The sequence below is a fragment of the Orcinus orca genome, chromosome 4 (genome assembly GCF_937001465.1).
Source record: "Orcinus orca chromosome 4, mOrcOrc1.1, whole genome shotgun sequence".
Taxonomy (NCBI): Eukaryota; Metazoa; Chordata; class Mammalia; order Artiodactyla; family Delphinidae; genus Orcinus; species Orcinus orca.
This window is the reverse complement of record NC_064562.1, coordinates 84,712,484-84,732,540: the sequence shown is the minus strand read 5'-3', so window position 1 is coordinate 84,732,540 and position 20,057 is coordinate 84,712,484. Positions and strand designations below refer to the sequence as shown.

The 20,057-nt window shown below is 36.1% G+C and overlaps 1 protein-coding gene across 1 annotated transcript in view; it reads left to right on the top strand.

Annotated features, from left to right (window-relative positions):
* GABRB1 (gamma-aminobutyric acid type A receptor subunit beta1) overlaps positions 1 to 20,057 on the top strand; it is a 400,458-nt gene that overhangs the window by 88,781 nt on the left and 291,620 nt on the right. The gene's annotated exons all lie outside the window — the stretch shown is intronic.

Sequence of the window (20,057 nt, the reverse complement as noted above, 5' to 3'; positions counted from 1 at the left end):
CATTGAGTCCAATGTTGGCTGTGGGTTTGTCATGTATGGCCTGTATTATGTTGACGTAAGTTTCCTCTATGCCTACGTTCTGGAGGGTTTTTATCATAAGTGGGTGTTGAATTTCGTTGAAAGCTTTTTCTGCATCTATTGAGATGATCATATGATTTTTATCCTTCAGTTTGTTAATGTGGTGTATAACATTGATTGATTTGCATATATTGAAGAATCCTGGCATTCTCAGGATAAACCCCACTTGATCATGGTGTATGATCCTTTTAATGTGCTGTTGGATTCTGTTTGCTAGTATTCTGTTGAGGATTTTTGCATCTGTGTTCATCAGTGTATTGGCCTGTAGTTTTCTTTCTTTGTGACATCTTTGTCTGGCTTTGGTATCAGGGTGATGGTGGCCTCCTAGAATGAGTTTGAGAGTGTTCCTCCCTCTGCTATATTTTGGAAGAGTTTGAGAATGATAGGTGTTAGCTCTTCTCTAAATGTTTGTTAGAATTTGCCTGTGAAGCCATCTGGTCCCGGGCTTTTGTTTGTTGGAAGATTTTTAATCACAGTCTCCATTTCAGTGATTGTGATTGGTCTGTTTATATTTTCTATTTCTTCCTGGTTCAGTTTTGGAAGGTTGTGCTTTTCTAAGAATGTGTCCATTTCTTCCAGGTTGTCCATTTTATTGGCATATAATTGCTTGTAGTAATCTCTCATGATCCTTTGTATTTCTGCACTGTCAGTTGTTACTTCTCCTTTTTCATTTCTAATTCTATTTATTTGAGTCTTCTCCCTTTTTTCTTGATGAGTCTGGCTAATGATTTATCAATTTTGTTTATCTTCTCAAAGAACCAGCTTTTAGTTTTATTGATCTTTGCTATCGTTTCCTTCATTTCTTTTTCATTTATTTCTGATCTGATCTTTATGGTTTCTTTCCTTCTGCTAACTTCGGGGTTTTTTGTTCTTCTTTGTCTAATTGCTTTAGGTATAGGGTTAGGTTGTTTATTTGAGATGTTTCTTGTTTCTCGAGGTAGGATTGTATTGCTATAAACTTCCCTCTTAGAACTGCTTTTGCTGCATCTCATAGGTTTTTGGTCATTGTGTTTTCATTGTCATTTGTTTCTAGGTATTTTTTGATTTCCTCTTTGATTTCTTCAGTTATCTCTTGGTTTTTAAGTAGTGTATTGTTTAGCCTCCATGTGTTTGTATTTTTTCCAGATTTTTTTCCCTGTAGTTGATATCTAGTCTCATAGCGTTGTGGTCGGATCAGATACTTGATGCGATATCAATTTTCTTAAATTTACCAAGGCTTGATTTGTGACCCAAGATATGATCTATCCTGGAGAATGTTCCATGAGCACTTGAGAAGAAAGAGTATTGTTTTTGCATGGAATGTCCTAAAAATATCAATTAAGTCCATCTTGTTTAATGTATCATTTAAAGCTTGTGTTTCCTTATTTATTTTCATTTTGGATGATCTGTCCATTGGTGAAAGTGTGTTGTTAAAGTTGCCTACTATGATTGTGTTACTGTCAATTTCCCCTTTTATGGGTATTTGATGTTTATAAAAATTATGTTACTGTTTTTCAAAATGAATTAAAACCCTGTCAAATGTTCTGTTGATCTGCCAGTTACTATATACTGTTCTCTCAGATGTAATAAAAAATAAATCATCTGAAATAAAAGCAATATTCAGAATTCCATACATGACTCTTAGTTATGTATTTGTGACCCCAATGAAATACTCTCTCAACCCTTTTTAAGAAAAAATATGATGTTATTATTGAAGTAGTAGCCTCAGAATGCATGTGCATAAACACACACGTACTCATGTGCACACACTCACACTCAAACACTCACACACCCTAATATATACGTGAAAGCACACACACATTTATATCTCCAAGTACCTCCAAAAATAAGATCAGAAACTCGTGCCAACAAACTGACTAGCTAAACAGAAAAATGCCAGCTGGATGATGCATTTCAAAGCCAAGCACCTGCCTCAGATATTACCAACCACAACTTGCAATTTGGGCAGTTGTCATATACACTGAAAGATAAGATAGAGAGAGGGTTAATTAAAATAGACATGGAACTGATTGGAGATGAAATGACTGGATAAGTGTTTGATAGAAAGTAAGCCTTCATTTCTTTTTAGTAACACTTGCGAGCTGTACAGGCATATTTTAAAACTACCAGATTTAAAAATACCAGATTTTAAAACTTATAATTTACTGAATTAAGACAGTATGATACTGATATGGGAAGAAGCAAACAAAGGAACAAAAATATTTTTATATATAAACACATCTATCTATACACGCATGGATGTTTGGTGTATAATAAAGAAAGCTTTACAAATCAGAGGAGAAAAGATTGACTATTCAATAAAAGGTGCTAGAAAAATGATTATAAATATGAGATAGTTTAAAATTCTATTTTTATTCAAACTATACCCTAAATAAGTTTCATATACATAAAACCCAAAGCAAAACATTTAAATTTTGAAGAAAATAGAGGCAAATATATATGACTTCAGGAAGAGAAAATAGTTTTTAAAACAAAATACAAAAAAAAACCCCATAAAATAAAAAGTTTGCTACATTTAACCACATCAAAGTTAAACCATTTTTTTAAAATAAATTTATTTATTTTATTTATTTATTTTTGGCTGCATTGGGTCTTTGTTGCTGCACTTGGGCTTTCTCTAGTTGTGGCAAGCAGGGCCTACTCTTCGTTGCAGTGCGCTGGCTTCTCACCACAGTGGCTTCTCTTGTTGCAGAGCACAGGCTCTAGGTGCATGGACTCAGTAGTTGTGGCTCGTGGGCTCTAGAGCGCAGGCTCAGTAGTTGGGGCATATGGGCTTAGTTGCTCCATGGCATGTAGGATCTTCCCAGACCAGGGCTCGAGCTTGTGTCCCCTGCATTGGCAGGTGGATTCTTAACCACTGTGCCACCAGGGAAGTCCCCAAAGTTAAGCCTTTAACTTCAACCTAAGACACCAGGAATAAAGTTAAAGCAAAATTCAAGCTGAGGGAAGATTTTCAAAGTGTGTACAAGCACATAGCATTACTCTATAATATATAAAACTACTCAGTAGAAAATTAGGTAACATATTTAAAAAGGTAATTTGCAGAAAAGAAAACCCTTGTGGCCAAAATAAGCACCTGAAAAGAGGTTCAGTGTAACTAGTAATCAAGGACATGCAAAGGAAAACAATGAGACATCATTAAATATCCATCATGTAGGTACAAATTAAGGAGTCAACCAATACTGATGAGAACCTGGAGAAACAGGAGCGCTCACACCTGCAGGAAGTAGTGTTCATTGGTACAAGCCTTGTACTGACAATATCTAGTACAGTTGAAGATGTGTATAACATTCCACCCAAGGGATCCCACTTCCAACTATGTACCCAAGAGAACTTGAACTCAGAAGCACAAGGAGACCTATGGTAGAACATTCATGGCAGCATTGTTGTTTAAGAAAATTTTTGAAACAACTGTAATGCTCCTTATAGAAGAATGGTTAACAAACTGTGGCATACTCATAATGAAACACTTGAAGTCAGTTAGAATGTATGAGATAGAGCTACCCTATATCAACATATATAAATCTCAGGAATTAAATTTTGAGCAAAAATATGTTGCAGAATGATATATAATGTATGACATAGCTTATATAATGTTTGAAAAGTTGCAAAAGAATTATATGTACTTTTAGAATACATAAAGTAATAGTGTAAGAGCATACATGTTAAAGAAAAACTTGAAAATCACCTTACAGTCGCTTTGGCAATGAAATTTGGAAATGGATTCTGGGGCATGCAAGGTTCTTCAATTAAATTGGTAATTATTTACTCTAAATATTCAAAATCAAATATATCAAACTCTTAAGATTTAATAAAACTGGATCAGTCCTCAGAGTACCTTATCCACTCTAATTTTCTGTAACTTTAAAAATAGTTCATAATATATGATGTTGTACGTCAACTATACTTCAATTAAAAAAATAAAAAATAAATTTAAAAAATTCTTAAAAATTAGTTCATAATTAAAAATTAATTAAAAAAATAAAAAGTATCCAAATTGGAAGGGAAGAGATAAAATTGTCATTATATGCAGATGATATTGTTCTCTATATAGAAAAACCTAAATACTCCACACAAAAAATATTATTGGGGCACTTCCCTGGTGGCACAGTGGTTAAGATATGCAGGGGACACGGGTTTGAGCCCTGGTCGGGGAGGATCCAACATGCCACGGAGCAACTAAGCCTGGGCTCCACAACTACTGAGCCTGCTCTCTAGAGCCTGTGAGCCACAACTACTGAAGCCCACACGCCTACAACCTGTGCTCTGCAACAAGAGAAGCCACCCCAATGAGGAGCCCGTGCACTGCAAAGAAGAGTAGCCCCCCGCTCACCGCAACTAGAGAAAGCCCACGCACAGCAATGAAGACCCAACTCAGCCATAAATAAATAAGTAAATAAATTTATTTAAAAAAAAACAAACTATTATTGGGGTGGCCAAAAAGTTCATTTGGGTTTTTCCGTAACAGCTTATGGAAAAACCCGAGCAAACTTTTTGGCCAACCAATAGAACTAATAAATGAATTCAGCAAGGTAGCAGAATACAAGATCAGCATACAGCTATATGTTGCATTTCTTTACACTAACAACGAAATATCAGAAAGAGAAAGTAAAGAAAAAAAAACAACAAAAAAACAACCCTGTTAAAGTCACATTAAAAAAAAAAAACTTAGGAATAAACCTGACCAAGGAGGTGAAACACTTATACAGTGAGAACTGTAAAATGTTGATAAAGAAAACTGAAGGTGATTCAAAGAAATGGAAAGATATATCATGCTCTTGGACTGGAAGAATTAATAGTGTTAAAATGTCCAGACTACCCAAAGCAATCTACAGATTTAATGTGATCCTTATCAAATTACCCATGACATTTTTCACAGAACTAGAACAAATAATCCTAAAATTTGTATGGAACCACCGAAGACCCAGAATTAACAAAGCAATCCTGAGGAAAAAGAACAAAGCTGGAGGCATAATCCTCCCAGACTTTAGACAATGCTACAGTAATCTAAACAGTGTGGTACTGGCACAAAAAAAGACATATGGATCAAGGGAATAGAATAGAGAGCCCAGAAATAAACCCGCACACCTATGGTCAATTAATCTTCAACAAAGGAGGCAAGAATATACAATGGAAAAAAGAGAGTCTCTTCAGCAAGTGGTGTTTGGAAAGCTGGACACTTGCATGTAAATCAATGAAGTTAGAATAAAAATAACTCAAGACATATAAATGCCATTAAACAAGATGTACTTAGATATTTGTTTACGAAAATATATCTTGCATGTAGAAATGGATTTCATCTCCAAGGATGTATATACAAACCAATTTTCCTCAAGTATAGTCATATTTCAATTATTTTATGTAAGGGAAAGAAAACATTTGGAATTTTGCAGTGGTTTCCTTATAGCAGGGACTTATAAAATAAATAATTATGCTAAATAAACACCTAATACATATAATCAATGTCATTTGATTTGAATACATTTCAAAACATTTAATTTCTTAAAGATTTAATTTTTTAACAATCTAAATTTGTTAAGCATGATCTTCTTGTGAATTGAAAAAAATAGGCATTTCTATTCTCTGGTTTTGTAATCCATTTCCATGATGTCTGTTATATTTAATTCCATTCCTGACTACTGTTTGGGCTCTTGGACTCCACAAACAACCTAAATCAGAGCTTCCGGTGAAGCCCTGTCAGCATTTAATATGTGATCATCCTGTCACGATCATATTGCCCAGAGCTGTACCTCCAAAATCAAATAATTGGATTTATGCTTGAAAACAGAATTGTCAGTGGTCAAGGAAACACTCTTCTGCTGAGAGGTTTAAAATTTTAGTTGACAGTGTTGAATCTCAATTTGCTGAATTCATTCTGAGTGAAATAACTTTCAGACTGCTTGGTTCTTCGTTTTATTTGCAGTAAAAGTCTTCCTTTTGCATTTGATACACTAAGCAACTGAAAGAGTAAAAAGAGAATTCTAAGATATCATGAATGTAATAATTTCCGAAGGCAGCTACTACCCCCATGGTTGGTGAAGTAAGGGAAGAGGTTGGAATTATTAAAACTCAGACACTCGGAGGAGGGGCCCCGTGGGGTTGGTGTCTCGGAGGGACAGCATAATGGGGCAGGTTCAGCAAGTGCTGGAAAGACTGCAAGAGCTGCTGTCACAGGACAAAACTGTCACTGCTGGGGTGAAGAAGTCTTGTTGAGGTGAGGCTAACAGGATCCACAGTGGACAGGGAGCTCACAGGAAACCCACGGGAAAGAGCACATTCCTTCTCTTTCCTCTAGCCTGGCAACCTCTTTCTAGCTCCCTCCCCTGGCAGAGCCAGAGATGAATGAGCTGGGAATCATGAAAAGTGTTTAATGGAGTCCCAGTCTGAGTACAGAAAGTTGGGGTGGGAAGTGAGAAACAGTAGCTAAATAGCTGCCATACTGTCCATATCAACATACCAAAGAAGGGGGCTGTTATTCTAGAATGGTCTGAGAGCTGATAGATCGATTACCCAGAATTCTCCTGACTTCTTCAAATCCTGCAACGTTTGGACATCATAAACATCCCTTGGGATTGTTTATTCAGTAAATCGAGGTTTTTTTTTTTTTTTTTTTTTCGGTACGCGGGCCTCTCACTGTTGTGGCCTCTCCCGTTGCGGAGCACAGGCTCCGGACGCGCAGGCTCAGAGGCCATGGCTCACGGGCCCAGCCGCTCCGCGGCATGTGGGATCTTCCGGACCGGGGCACGAACCCGTGTCCCCTGCATCGGCAGGCAGACTCTCAACCACTGCGCCACTAGGGAAGCCCAAATCCAGTATTTTTAAATTCACTTTTTTAAAAAAAATTTATTTACAACCACTGTATAAGAGACATTATTCTGGGCTAAAGATGAAATAAACTCAGTTCCTTTTTTTCAAAGAATTTAAAACCTGAAAAGCAAGATTAAAATATATATATATATATATATATATATGCATAAATAAATCAATAGGAGAATGAAAAGCTATACAACCTGAGGTCATAAGGGCTTCAGCTAGGTCTATCAGTTCTTTAAACTTATTAATAGAAGAGATCAAAAACCTGAGGGACCATTTGTAAAAGACTTTGTTGAAGAGACTGCATGGTCTTGAAGAATGGGTAGGATTCTAAAATTGGCTGTTGGCATTAGAAGAGCTTTATAGACAGACAGAATGGCATGTTAAATCTGGACTTGCAGAAAAACAAAATATACATTTTAAAATGGCAAAAATCACTGGATTCACATTGACTATGATGCTGATGTAATAGAATATTGAGAGGGAAGTCTGGAAAGGAAATTAAGTATCAGACTGTGGAGCTTTTTAATGCTATGCTAGGAAGCTTGTTTATTTAGTGGATAAGCTCCCAGAAATTTTTGAGCAAATAGGTGAAAAGCTTCGATTAAACTAATGGCTGTGCACAGGTTGAGTCAGAGAAAGAACACACTGGCAAATATTACAGGAAGATCAGCAATGAAGCTGAACCAGCAGAAAGGAGGGAATAAGGGATCTAAACAAAATACATATTTCTTCCCAGCTATTTTTTCTACAGTGAACCTCCATTTCTGCATAAGCTAGATGAGGTGCTAAAAATGTTTTCTATGTAGGTGGTTAGGCTCTGCTTCCACGTTCAGAATACAGCTGTCCCTTTCCATGATATTTTTAAGAATTATAAAAATAGGCCAAAATCAGATACAGTTTGACTAGGAAAAAAAACAGGAATGCCTTCTTATATTAAGTCTCATTTCCTAATTATAGTATCTTGTATGGATTAAAAAGTTATAATATTAATTATGAGAATAGTAGAGTGAAGAATTTTATTTAGGTTAAGCATGTAAAGATGATATCAATATGCGCATCTTGATCATCCTTTATAAAGGACTAAAATTGGACTAAAAAAAGGACTGAAAAGGACTATAACACAAATATATGGAGATATATATGAGATCATTTAGTATTAGAACACTTGGATATACAAATTAAATTGGCATCAACTAGTTTCTTTGGCCAACATTGCCCACAGAATAAACAGAAAAATGTTAAAGGAAATTATTTCTTCTTTTCTTCACTGGTACCACAGTTTCTAAGACCTTATCTTTTTCTTCACAAATGAGTTCATTAGCCATGAAAGTATTTTGCTATGTATTTTCTTTCTTCTACTGTTGTTCATACATGTTTTTTCACTATCCCTTTGCTTATATGCTGTGCTGCACATAAGTAACCCCATTTAGGCTAAACTCCGTATTTCTCTTTCAACATCTTCTTTGCCTCTTACAAGCTGCATGATCTCGAGCAAGCATATAAAGCTTTCTGTGCCTCTAGTCATTTCATCTGTAAAATAAGATTTAAAATATTGCCTCTCGCTGTGATCAATTAAAGATGCATATTATACTACAGAGCATCTTTAGAGCAACCACGAAAAAAGTTAAATGAAGATGAATAGTTAGTAACCCAATAATGGAATAAATAAAATAGAATACTGAACATTTAATTAATCTAAAAGAAGGCAGGAAAAGAAAAAAAAACAAAGAGGAGGAAACAAATAGCAATAAGATAGATTTTTAACAACCATATAATTAATTATATTAAATATAAACCATATATAAGCACACCAATGAAAAGGCAGAGTTTCAGAAAAATCTCTGTGAGAAATCTATTTTAGGTATAAAGATGCAGATAGGTTAAAGTGGAGTAATGGAAAAAAGATGCAACCTTTAAACTCTAAAAGCAAGAAATCCAAAGTAGTTATAGTTTAGACTAAATGAAAAAGAAAATTCCACAAATCAAACATATTGAATTAGCTGAAGTAGAGCTGAGAGGGAAATTTAAAGCTTTAAATGCTTGTACCAAAAAAGAAGAAAGATCTTACATCAATGGTCTAAGCTTCTATCTTAAGAAGCTAAGAAGAGAAGAGAAAATTAAACCAAATAAAGTATAAGAAAGGAAATAATAAAGAGAAAATCAATGAATCAGAAAAACCTGTACCTAGACTAATCTACCTAAATTAATCAAAACAAAATATAAGACACACATTATCAATATCATTAGTAAAAGAAGAGCCATTAATTTGTCTCAAAAAACATGCTGGGCAGAAGAAACGATGCAAAACCTGGGTATTGTATAATTCCATTTATGTGAAATTCTAGAATAGGCAAGTCTAATCTAGTGTATAGAAAACATATCATGGAGCTGATTTCATGAATAGGTTTCTTGTTTTGTCATATTTCAGAGAGTTATCATATTTTAGTGCTTTCCTCCTTCTGGAATGTTCAGACATACCTGATAGGGGAGGGGCAAAACCTTTATTTCCTGGGAAGGAGAGCAGTGCCACAAATTAGTTCTTTATATCACTATGTGGGACTCCTGACTTTTCTTTCTCTGTTGATCTTGCCAGCCGCTGGCCGTCTCTTCTACTGCTTTCCGTCTGTGTCACACCAGTGCGGGTTTGATTATATTCACTTGATTAGGTAAATTGCTTGAGTACTAAACTGTATATTGGTGAATAATAGTAGCCTACTGGTAACCTACGTGTTGTGATAGAAGCTAAAGGTATTACAGAAAAATAAAATAGCATCAGCAATATAAATATACTTAATTAACCAAGACTTCTAATGCACCAAAATAATGCTGCTGTAAATTTTTCCTAGCATTTGGGAAAAGAGATTGGGGCAACCCTTCTTAGACCAGCCATAGAATTAATGATTTCCTGATGCTGGCCATGAATTTCCCTAGGCATAGCCTATGCTTTAATAGACTAAAACATCATAGTATATTTCTCTCATCTCATAAATATTTATTCAGTATTGTTGTGATGGATTTTATAGCCAAAAAAGACTGGTTTCTCATATTTTTAAGAGGAAAGTCATATTCATATGGTTGAAATCTGCCTCACTCCAATAGGGCGTGACTCTGGGGGTCTGTAGCTAAATTTCAACTCTTGGCACAATCATTGGTTTCTGCAAAGTAACCACAGCATAGCAACAGCCCTAGTGTGTGACAATTAAAAATGGAATATCTCCAGGTGAGCTAATATGTCTCATAAACCTTGAGGTTTAAGCAGCGCTATTGGTAGTGCTTGGATTTTCCATGAGGATATTTTTGCCAAAAGGCAGATCACAGGTGCACAATGTCAAAATCATTCCATAGGCAGTGAACTTCCAACATCATTTCTTTCCAAATACTTCATTCCTTCCCATCTATCCACCTACCTTTCTCTCTCCTCTCCTACCCAGAGTTACAGAAATTAAATATCCTCTTCAATTAACTGCAGGTCCATGCCAGTCTGCTCTCTAGAGTATTCATCATAAAAGAAGCATGATGGACATTCACTAGCAAAGCAGATGCAAAACTGAAGTAAATTAGATGCCCCTCTCACCAAAAAACATAAACCAAATACTAATATTTTTAGCACTGTCACCCTAAAAAACTCCAGATATTTCAAAGATAAATGCAAATTTAGTCTTGTCAAGTAAGTATATTGTATTGCATTTATTTAACTGGTAAATACTTTTTCTATGATGTGCCAGGTGCTATAGGTTCATAATATAAAATAGTGATACAATAGACATAGTTCCTGCCTTCAAGGCACTTAGAGCTGAAAGAGAGAAACTAGAATTAGATGAACAGTTATAAATAATTAAGTACCACAACCTATTTGGTGCAATGGGAGTCATCATAAATGTAGCTATCTTGGATTTTGAGAGTCAATTTAAGGCTTCCTGGAGAAAGAGATACTTAACTAAGGCCAAAGGGTGATTAGAAGGAAAAGCTTTCCCTGGAAAAGGATACACCAAGTGTTCAAAGACTCCAGGCAAGAAGAGATAATCAACCTTCCAGGAATGGAAAAGAGGTCAGCTCAGAGGAAAAAAATAATTAAAACAGGAAGATAAATGTAGAAATAGGTGGACAGATAGATCGATATAGGTAGTCTAGCTTTACTTTCCAAGTGTATAAATCACTGTCTCATTTTTAAGCATCTGCTTTTTGAGAAGTGTATTGAAAAGCCTGCTAAAAATTTCACATCGCTTGCCTGGATGATTGTTTTCTGCATAATCTCTTAACTGATCTGTACACCTCTTGTTCCACCCTCAGTCTCTCCCCTACACCAAGCCACAGGTTTCCTTTCCAAAATGCAACTTGGATCACATCACTTCACGGCTTAAAAGAAGCCGTGCCCTCAGGATAAAGACCACAAACCTTCACCAGCTCCACGTGGGCTGGCCCCTGCTCATCTCTGCAGCCTCAAGTCATTGCATGCTCCTTTCCGCATGATGTCTGGCTCTAGCTACCATGGCTTTTCTTTCAGTTCCTGGAAAATATAATGTTCCCGACTGCAACATGGCCTTTGCACAACTTGTCCTTTCAGCCCAAAGCCTTCTTCTGCCTTACTTTTATTTACTCTGGCTCCTGTCAAATATGCCTTCTTTATGAAATCTTCCTCACTACTCACCCACATCCCCAACCAGGAATGGTCAAATCCTCCTATTACATGTTTTTATAGAGGCATACGCCTTCTCTTTTATGACACTAGTTACCATTTAATTTACATATTTAGCTGTGTAATTATTAATTAGTGCTTGTCTCCTGCAGTAGGTCATAAATGAAATGAGGGCAGGGACTCCATATGCTCTAAGGGCCAAAAGGACAGGGATTCTTTTGTGTTTTACTCATTACTGTATCCCCAGCTCTCAGCACTGTGCTTGGTACTGTCAATGAAAAAAAATGTTGCCTGGTCTTTTCAGTAAACAAAGGATGTTGCAGCTATCAGCCATCACAGTACAGCTGCCTGGACGGTGAGCCCTGAGGGCACTCAGGATAGAAACAGGATGCCTGCCATCCTGCACTCAACTGCTGCAGTCACCACACCACCCCACCTCACCTGACCACTGTGCACCCTGCGGGGACTCAGGATGAGAAAGCTCAGGATACTGGCTCCAGATAGCTGAGGTGCATATCAAAGGGATGATTTCAGTGAGCCCAGACTCTTGCATCTTCCCATACATAGAAAAGCGCTAAATTCCTTAACTTGAGATATCTGGTTTTCTTTAATTAACAATAACCTTTTGATGTTCCAACTACCTGGTCTTTGTTGCAAAAATTTCTGTATATTCTGACTCCTCCCTTACCTCTTCAGAGCAGGCCCTCAGAGTGATATATCTGAGAGGCTGTGTCCCAGGCTGAAGTCCTCAGTTTTATCTGCCGAATAAGGCATAATTCTCAACTTTTAGGTTGTGCATTTTTTTTCGGTCGAAGTACATAGTTGGGGCTCAATAAATATTTCTTGACTGAAGAAATTAGTGTCATATTCAAGAAAGCTAGTTTCAAGTCAAGTTTTTAATGTCCTTTAGGAGAAATTACAGGAAACAAGCCTACTGAAGATTGACCAGTGATCAGACTAACAAGTGGCTTAAAAGCAAAGCTGAAGGTCTGTCTATGATTTTGCAAAACCACCTCCACTCTCATGGTTAAAAGCCTCTGTGTGCTCACATTCACACAAAAACTCTGTTGTTCTTGGCCCTGGAAGAGAACTAAAGAGACTATTTTCTGAACCATAATTCAAAAAGAGTCATGTACCACAATGTTCATTGCAGCACTATTTACAATAGCCAGGACATGGAAGCAACCTAAGTGTCCATCGACAGATGAATGCATGAAGAAGATGTGGCACATATATGCAATGGAATATTACTCAGCCATGAAAAGAAATGAAATTGAGTTATTTGTATTGAGGTGGATGTACCTAGAGTCTGTCATACAGAATGAAGTAAGTCAGAAAGAGAAAAACAAATACCGTATGCTAACACATATATATGGAATCTAAAAAAAAAAAATGGTTCTGAAGAACCTAGGGGCAGGGCAGGAATAAAGATGCAGATGTAGAGAATGGACTTGAGGACACGGGAGGGGGAAGGGTAAGCTGGGATGAAGTAAGAGAGTAGCATTGACATATATACACTACCAAATGTAAAACAGATAGCTAGTGGGAAGCAGCCACATAGCACAGGGAGATCAGCTTGGTGCTTTGTGACCACCTAGAGGGGTGGGATAGGGAGGGTAGGAGGGAGACACAAGAGGGAGGGGATATGGGGATACCTATAGGTGACTCACTTGGTTATACAGCAGAAACTAACACAACATTGTAAAGCAATTATACCCCAATAGAGATGCTAAAAAAAAAAAAACAACGGAGACTGTTTTCTGATTGCTTGAGTCTAGTGTTCCTTCTGGAGAGTCTTGTTATTTTTGAGTGCAAGTCAGTTTTACGTAATGTATACATTACTTTAGATTTCATCATTACCTGTCTCTGCAATGCTAGAGAGGGAGTAGGTAAATTTGCCAGAGTATGGATGTAGAAACTATTTATTATTTTCAAATGAGCCATGTGGTGTTATGAAACAATGAAAGAACAAATACCTGGGGTTTGATAGCCCAGTTTATATTTCCATTATGCTACGAAATCTCCAGGAACCTGTGTAAACTACTGAACTTTCAGATAAGGTTGACTATCATGAGGGATTTCAGGACACTGGTTGTCTTATAGCTGACAAGTACAGTACCTGAAAACCATCACTGATTTCTCTGGCAGAGCAAAACAATTTTTTATAGCTTATAGAATCAGCATTCCACACTTAGATATAATGTTTTTCTTTTCCTTTTTTTAAAATTTCCAGTTTAATTTGACAACCAGCCTCTGGACTACTGCCTCAGAAATAGAAGTTTAATGAGTTCTCATATTTTTGGAACTTAGGTTTATTTTATTTGCTTTGATTCATTAAATCATATATTTATTGGATCTTTAACTAAGGTGATATCGAATAAGGGTAAAAATCAATTCATAAAACATGGCATTGGGTTGATTTCATTGGGAAAGTACCATTCAGTTTTAATTTCTTGCTTTTTTAAAACAGTTTTGTTTTATGTCCTTTTTGACAATATGAATCACTGTTTATACATTATATACTAACTTTCTCTCTTGATATTTCCCCATTGATGTGAGAGATAGCATAATGACATATATCCTCATCTTAGCATTACTATTAAAATCCTCCAATGCCCTTAGGCTGGTTTAGAACCTCATGAAAATGATAACTTTTTTTTTTGGTTTGTTTTGAAATAGCTTTAAAAAGGGGATAAGAGACCATTTTAAGAGGGTTTTTAATTTAGTTCAATATGGCAATCTGAGCCCAATCTATTCCTAAAGAGTTCCTTAAAAAGTTTTTATAAACTAAAATTTCATGGCAATGAACAGAGAATGGAGTCATTAATGAACTAAAAATCTCAACAAAGTTCTGGAATGAAAGAAAGTACATGAATAAGGGTAGCTGATGAAGCTAGATGGAAATAACCACCATCTAGAGTATTTTCTGAGGACCCTGCCACTGAGTAGGAAGTCAGCATGCCTGCAGAACCACAGAGAGACTCCAAGGCAAGAATGAGAAGTATCTTTAATTCCTTCAGGAAAAATCCCATCTTGCTTTGCATTCCTAATCTCTCTGTTTACCACATGCTTCCTTTAATATCTCCATGTCTTTCTACCTCATTTCTCTCAAGTCTCTATTCAAATACCATTCTATCAAAGAGATATTCCTTAACCGCTTTATCTAAACAACAACTATCTCTTGCCTTTCCTTCAAACCCATCACTCTGTATCTCCTCTACTCTGCTTTAATTTTCTTCACAGTACCTAGTATATTATATTTTTATGTTCTTGTTCGATGCCTCTTTTACAAAAAATAATCACGTTCATAAGAGCAATTTGTCTGTTTGGTTAACCAATTTGTAGACCATTAATAACAGTTTGGGGTTTGATTAAATGAATGAATGATTGAACTGTGAATATAAACTTCTGTTGTGATCTTCACCCCAACTTCATACTTTCCCACTACAATATTTAGAGTATCTAGTAGCCAGATGTTTATTCCCAATTTGGTTGTGTGAAGAAAGGGAGTTCTCTAAAGAATGAATAAATGGTCAAAAACACACTGTAGCCACTACTGTAGTGTTGATGTTTGTGCTTTGTGTGTCTGAGGGTTTCCCAACATGATGCCTACCTTCCCATCAATTTACCCAAGTCCACAAACTTCCAGTCAGTTTATTTACTTCATTCTTAAACACAATAGTCAGTTAAAATTTGCCGTATAATTGAAGAAATCATGTGAAATAACAATGATCAAGTAGAATAAACAGAAACAGCTTACTCTCTAGAGTAAACAAAGAGAAACAAAGAAAATAATAATAAAAAAGTTTAACAAAATCTAATTCACACCCTTAGAGAGGTTTGAGAAGATATTACATCCTTAGAACTAGGACAAGATGCTATGAGCAAGGAACAAAAACAATAAAAAGCCCTTGATAATTAAAAATATACCAGCTGAAATTTAAAAAGAAAGCCAAAACAAGGAAAAAATAAAATCAAGGGAATTCCCCAAAATATAGTTTTAAAAAAAGAGAATAAAAGATAAAGAACAGGGCTTCCCTGATGGCACAGTGGTTGAGAGTCCGCCTGCCGATGCAGGGGACGCGGGTTCGTGCCCCGGTCCGGGAAGATCCCACATGCCGCGGAGTGGCTGGGCCCGTGAGCCGTGGCCGCTGAGCCTGTGTGTCCGGAGCCTGTGCTCCGCAACGGGAGAGGCCACGACAGTGAGAGGCCCGCGTACCGTAAAAAAAAAAAAAAAAAAAAAAAAGATAAAGAACATTAGCCCAGGAGATTCAAGTTTCAACTATTAGAGATTCCAGAAAAAGAAAATGAAAGAAACGAGATTCTTAATTTAAAAAACTAAATAACATTCTAGAAATGAAGAAAAGCATGGATCTTTAAATTCAAGATCTTTAGTATATATAAAGAAGAATAAATGACAAAAGTATTGTGTGCTAAAAGTAGCATGTGGAACATCACTGTGAAACTGGAAAACACTAAGAATAAAGAAAAAAATCTTGAAAGCCCCCAGTGAAGTGAAAAAACAAAACAAAACAAAACAACATTAAAAAAGGTCACCACTAGAGAATGAGAATCATAAAAAAATCATAAATTTCTTTTCAGCAACACAAGATGCTAGCATACATAGATAATTGAGTTCAGTCTTGAGAGAAAATAGTTTGAAATCTAAAATTGGATGGCCAGAAATACTATCAGTAAATTAAGAGAATAAAGACATTTCAAGATTTTCAATGCTTAAAATTGATCTATCTCATGCAAAGAAACCCTTACTTAGAAAATCACTTGAGAATGTTCATCAGAAAATTGATGCAGTAAATTTTAAAAGGGAAAGAAGTATTTGGGATCCATGGATTAGTAGAAGCAGTGAAGGGAAATCTCATAAAGACATCTCTGTAGTAATCTAAAGTGGAACCAACCACATAGGATCAAGCTGATGGAAGACTCCAGAAAAGAGGTGAAAAAGAGGGACGGAGTTAGAGAAAAGAAAATATTATTGAAACTTAGAAAGAATTTAAGATTAGGTTAAAAGCACAGAATATAATTAAAAAGAAAGAAAACTAAAGACTCTAAGAACAATTAAGCTAAAAGCCAGTGTTCTTTAGAAAAAGGAATGGATTCCAAGCCACCAATGAGTCAGAAGCTATGAGACATTAGGAATATGGTTTTCTTGTCCCATCTTTCAAACACACACCCACCCACCCCACACAGAAAGGCAATCTGGGGATAAAGACCATACAAAAAAGTATAATGCTAAAGTGAAATTTGGCACAATTTTGAATTCCTGGTGCTGTGCTGGAAAGGAGAATTTTTGGGCATTCTTCTGAGCTCTGGAGATTAGATATTTGAACATGAGGTAGGGAAACATAACCATAGTACACTACTTGGCTCTGCTTTTTCTCATAGTCATGAGAAAAAAGATACTGTTTCTCAATTTTTAATTTTTAGGCTAAATACATAGACAAAGTACAAGAGATTTAACTATGCCTATTGAATGTAATGTAAATATTATGAAATCAACCCTGTCTAGGGAGAGCAAAACTACAGCTGACAGAGATTGGGAGGTGGCTTGGAGGAGACATGGAGATAGACACAGTATGTAAATATCCTTATTTTACAAAGTGGAGTCAAGAGACAGTGTAGAAAATTAGTAACCGAAATATAAGAAAACATTTCAATTTCAAAGATTACTAAAAATAATTTCACAATTATATTGTGAGGAAGGGAACATATATGTGAGCTACATCTTAGTCTACAATAGCAAGAAGTCTGTAAAGATTTTAGGTAAACCATTTTAGTTAAAGATTTTAGAGTAAACCGTAGGGACAAAACAATGTAATACAGTACATTCATTTTTAGTGTGATTTTTTTCCCTAGAATACTACATATAGGGCAAATGTACACATGTATACATGTGCATGACACATAGATGGAGAAAACATTTTGGAGATGCTTGCTATATTGGACCCCATAAGCAATTGCCTCATTCATTGCTGGATCAGACTGACCCTGTATCTTCGTGTTTGCATTTATATATTTTAAAAACACTAACATTGTTTTTTGGTCAGCAAATTCTAAATATATTGCTTGGGTGCTAGTTGGGTAAAGAATAATAACAGTAACAATAATAATGTCAGCTCACATCCATTGAAAAACTTAATACAAGGTAGGTCTCCTTTTGTTCCTCTAACCCACCAAGCTTGTTCCTGTCTTAGAATCTGGAACTAGCCATTGTTTCTCCTGGAACCTCATTGAGAATGGAAAAGTTTTCTATCTTATTCATTGTTGCATGTTTAGCACCTAAAACTTATCTTTGCTGCATAATATTCACTGAATAAATATCCCTTAGTATATAAATAAATACTGTTCATTAATTGTTTTATGTGTATTCATCTTTTCTCCCTGACCACACTGAAGGTAGGGACATGATAAATTCTATATTCCACATAGGAGCTAAAATTCTAGAACCTAAAATTCTAAGTAGTAAAATATTACTGATAAGCCTGACTGAGTGATTACTTATGTTAGTAAATATCCAAAAAATATACAAAATTCAAAAGAACAGATTTAGAAGGTGTGTTAGTTTCCTACTCCTGCCATAATAAATGACCACAAGCCAGGTGGTTTCAAACAACAGAATATTTTTTTCTCTCAGAGTTCTAATGGCCAGAAGCTTGAAATCAAGATGTCAGCAGAGCTGTGCTCCCTCTGAAAATTCTGGGGGAGAATTCTTTTTTGTCTCTTCCAACTTCTAGTGGCTTCGGGCATTCCTTGGCTTGTGGCTGCATCACTCCAAGCTTGGTTTTCATCCTCACATCACCTTTTCCTCTTCTCCCTTATGTCTCTCCCATGCATGTCTCTTACAAGGACACTCGTGATTGGCTTTAAGGAGCATGTGAATAATCCAGAATGACCTCCTCTCAAGATCTTTAACTTAATTATATCTGCAATGTCCTTTTCCAAATAAGATTACATTCTCAGGTTCTGGGAGTTAGGAACTGGACATATCTTTTGGGAGGCCACCATTCAGCCCACTATAGGAGGCATGTGTAGTAGAAAATGTACAACATTGGAGTCAGGCATACCTGGATTCAAAACCCAGCTCAGACATTTACAACTAGCCTTTTAAATGTCTCTGAACCTCAGTTTTTATTAACATTATATCTGCTTTTATTAGTTGCTAAGACTACTACGTGAGATGACGTATAAAAAGTGAATAGGTAAGTATCTGGTCCATTGTAAATGCTCAAGAAATGTTCCCATTTCTTCTCACTTTGTAAGCACCGTGACCAAAAGTACTTACCTGGTTCAAGGCTTTCTTCTGAATACCAGTTGTAACTTTTACAGTATTTTATTGGATATTTCTCTTGTCAAAATTTTCTCAGAAATCCTCTCACTGTTGAATCTTATAATCAAATTTGTCAAATACTATAGTCTTACAATGATGTACAACAGAAGCCCTTTAGAAATTACAATTAGGCTTCTGTCCTTAAGAGTTTGAAATCAACATTCATTTTTTAATATCTGGAGGGGGAATTACAAGCGATGGGGATGGGCCATTGTTCCTTGGTGTTGCTGAGTGGGAAAAGTTAAACGGATCATAAGTACATCATGTGTCTTCAATGGCACTATATCAAAAAAATAGTTTCTGTGAAATACCTGAGATGCTTGCCTCAAGTCCTTATTTTGATGATGCCAAGAATCTCATGAGACAGACTTTACTTAGAACAAAATTAATTGATTAAAGACTTCAATAAAGGGACATAAGAGAACTCTAGGACACATAGAACTTCAAAATTCCTTATTTATATGCCAAATCAATTAACATAAAAGCTTGGGTGGTGGGGGAAGGGTGCATGTTCACAACTTCATAGCTAGAAATAAGATAAGATTGAATCTCTATATTATACACTGTCTTCAAAAACTCATATCAGTGTCACCAAGAAATCACTCTTAGCATCGTTTGATCAGTTTATTCATCAAAGCAAATATCCAAGATTATTAATGAATACCTATTATGTTCTGGACATCATGCATGACATGGTAAAAAAAAAAAAGACATGAACACTGCCTTCCTTGAAGGCAGAGTCTAGGAAGTGTACAGACATGTAATTAGATAAGTGCCATTTAGTATATTAAGTTTAATACTAAGGCATAAGAATAACATAGAGGAGGGAGGGAGTGACTCCCCTGGGGTTCTAGTGCCTAGCGGGATGCCTGGCCCATAGTAACTATTCAAAAAATAGTTCATAGGTGAATAAGTGATTGCCTTGGGATAAGTTTCAAACAGTAGACATGTCTAAATCAAAACGATTGAGATCCTAAGCTAGGCACTTTCAGGCTGTAAAGAGAAGAGTTGGGTTCCTGTTATTTGAGGTGATAATATGTTGAGGCATCTATAAGAATTTATAACAGTCTTAGTACCCACATAGTTGAGCTTTGCTGGAAAATAAGACCCAGCTCAGGATCCACAGTTAGTTCCAGAGATCCCCAGCAACACCATTCAAGGGACTCAGCAGCTTGTTTTCTC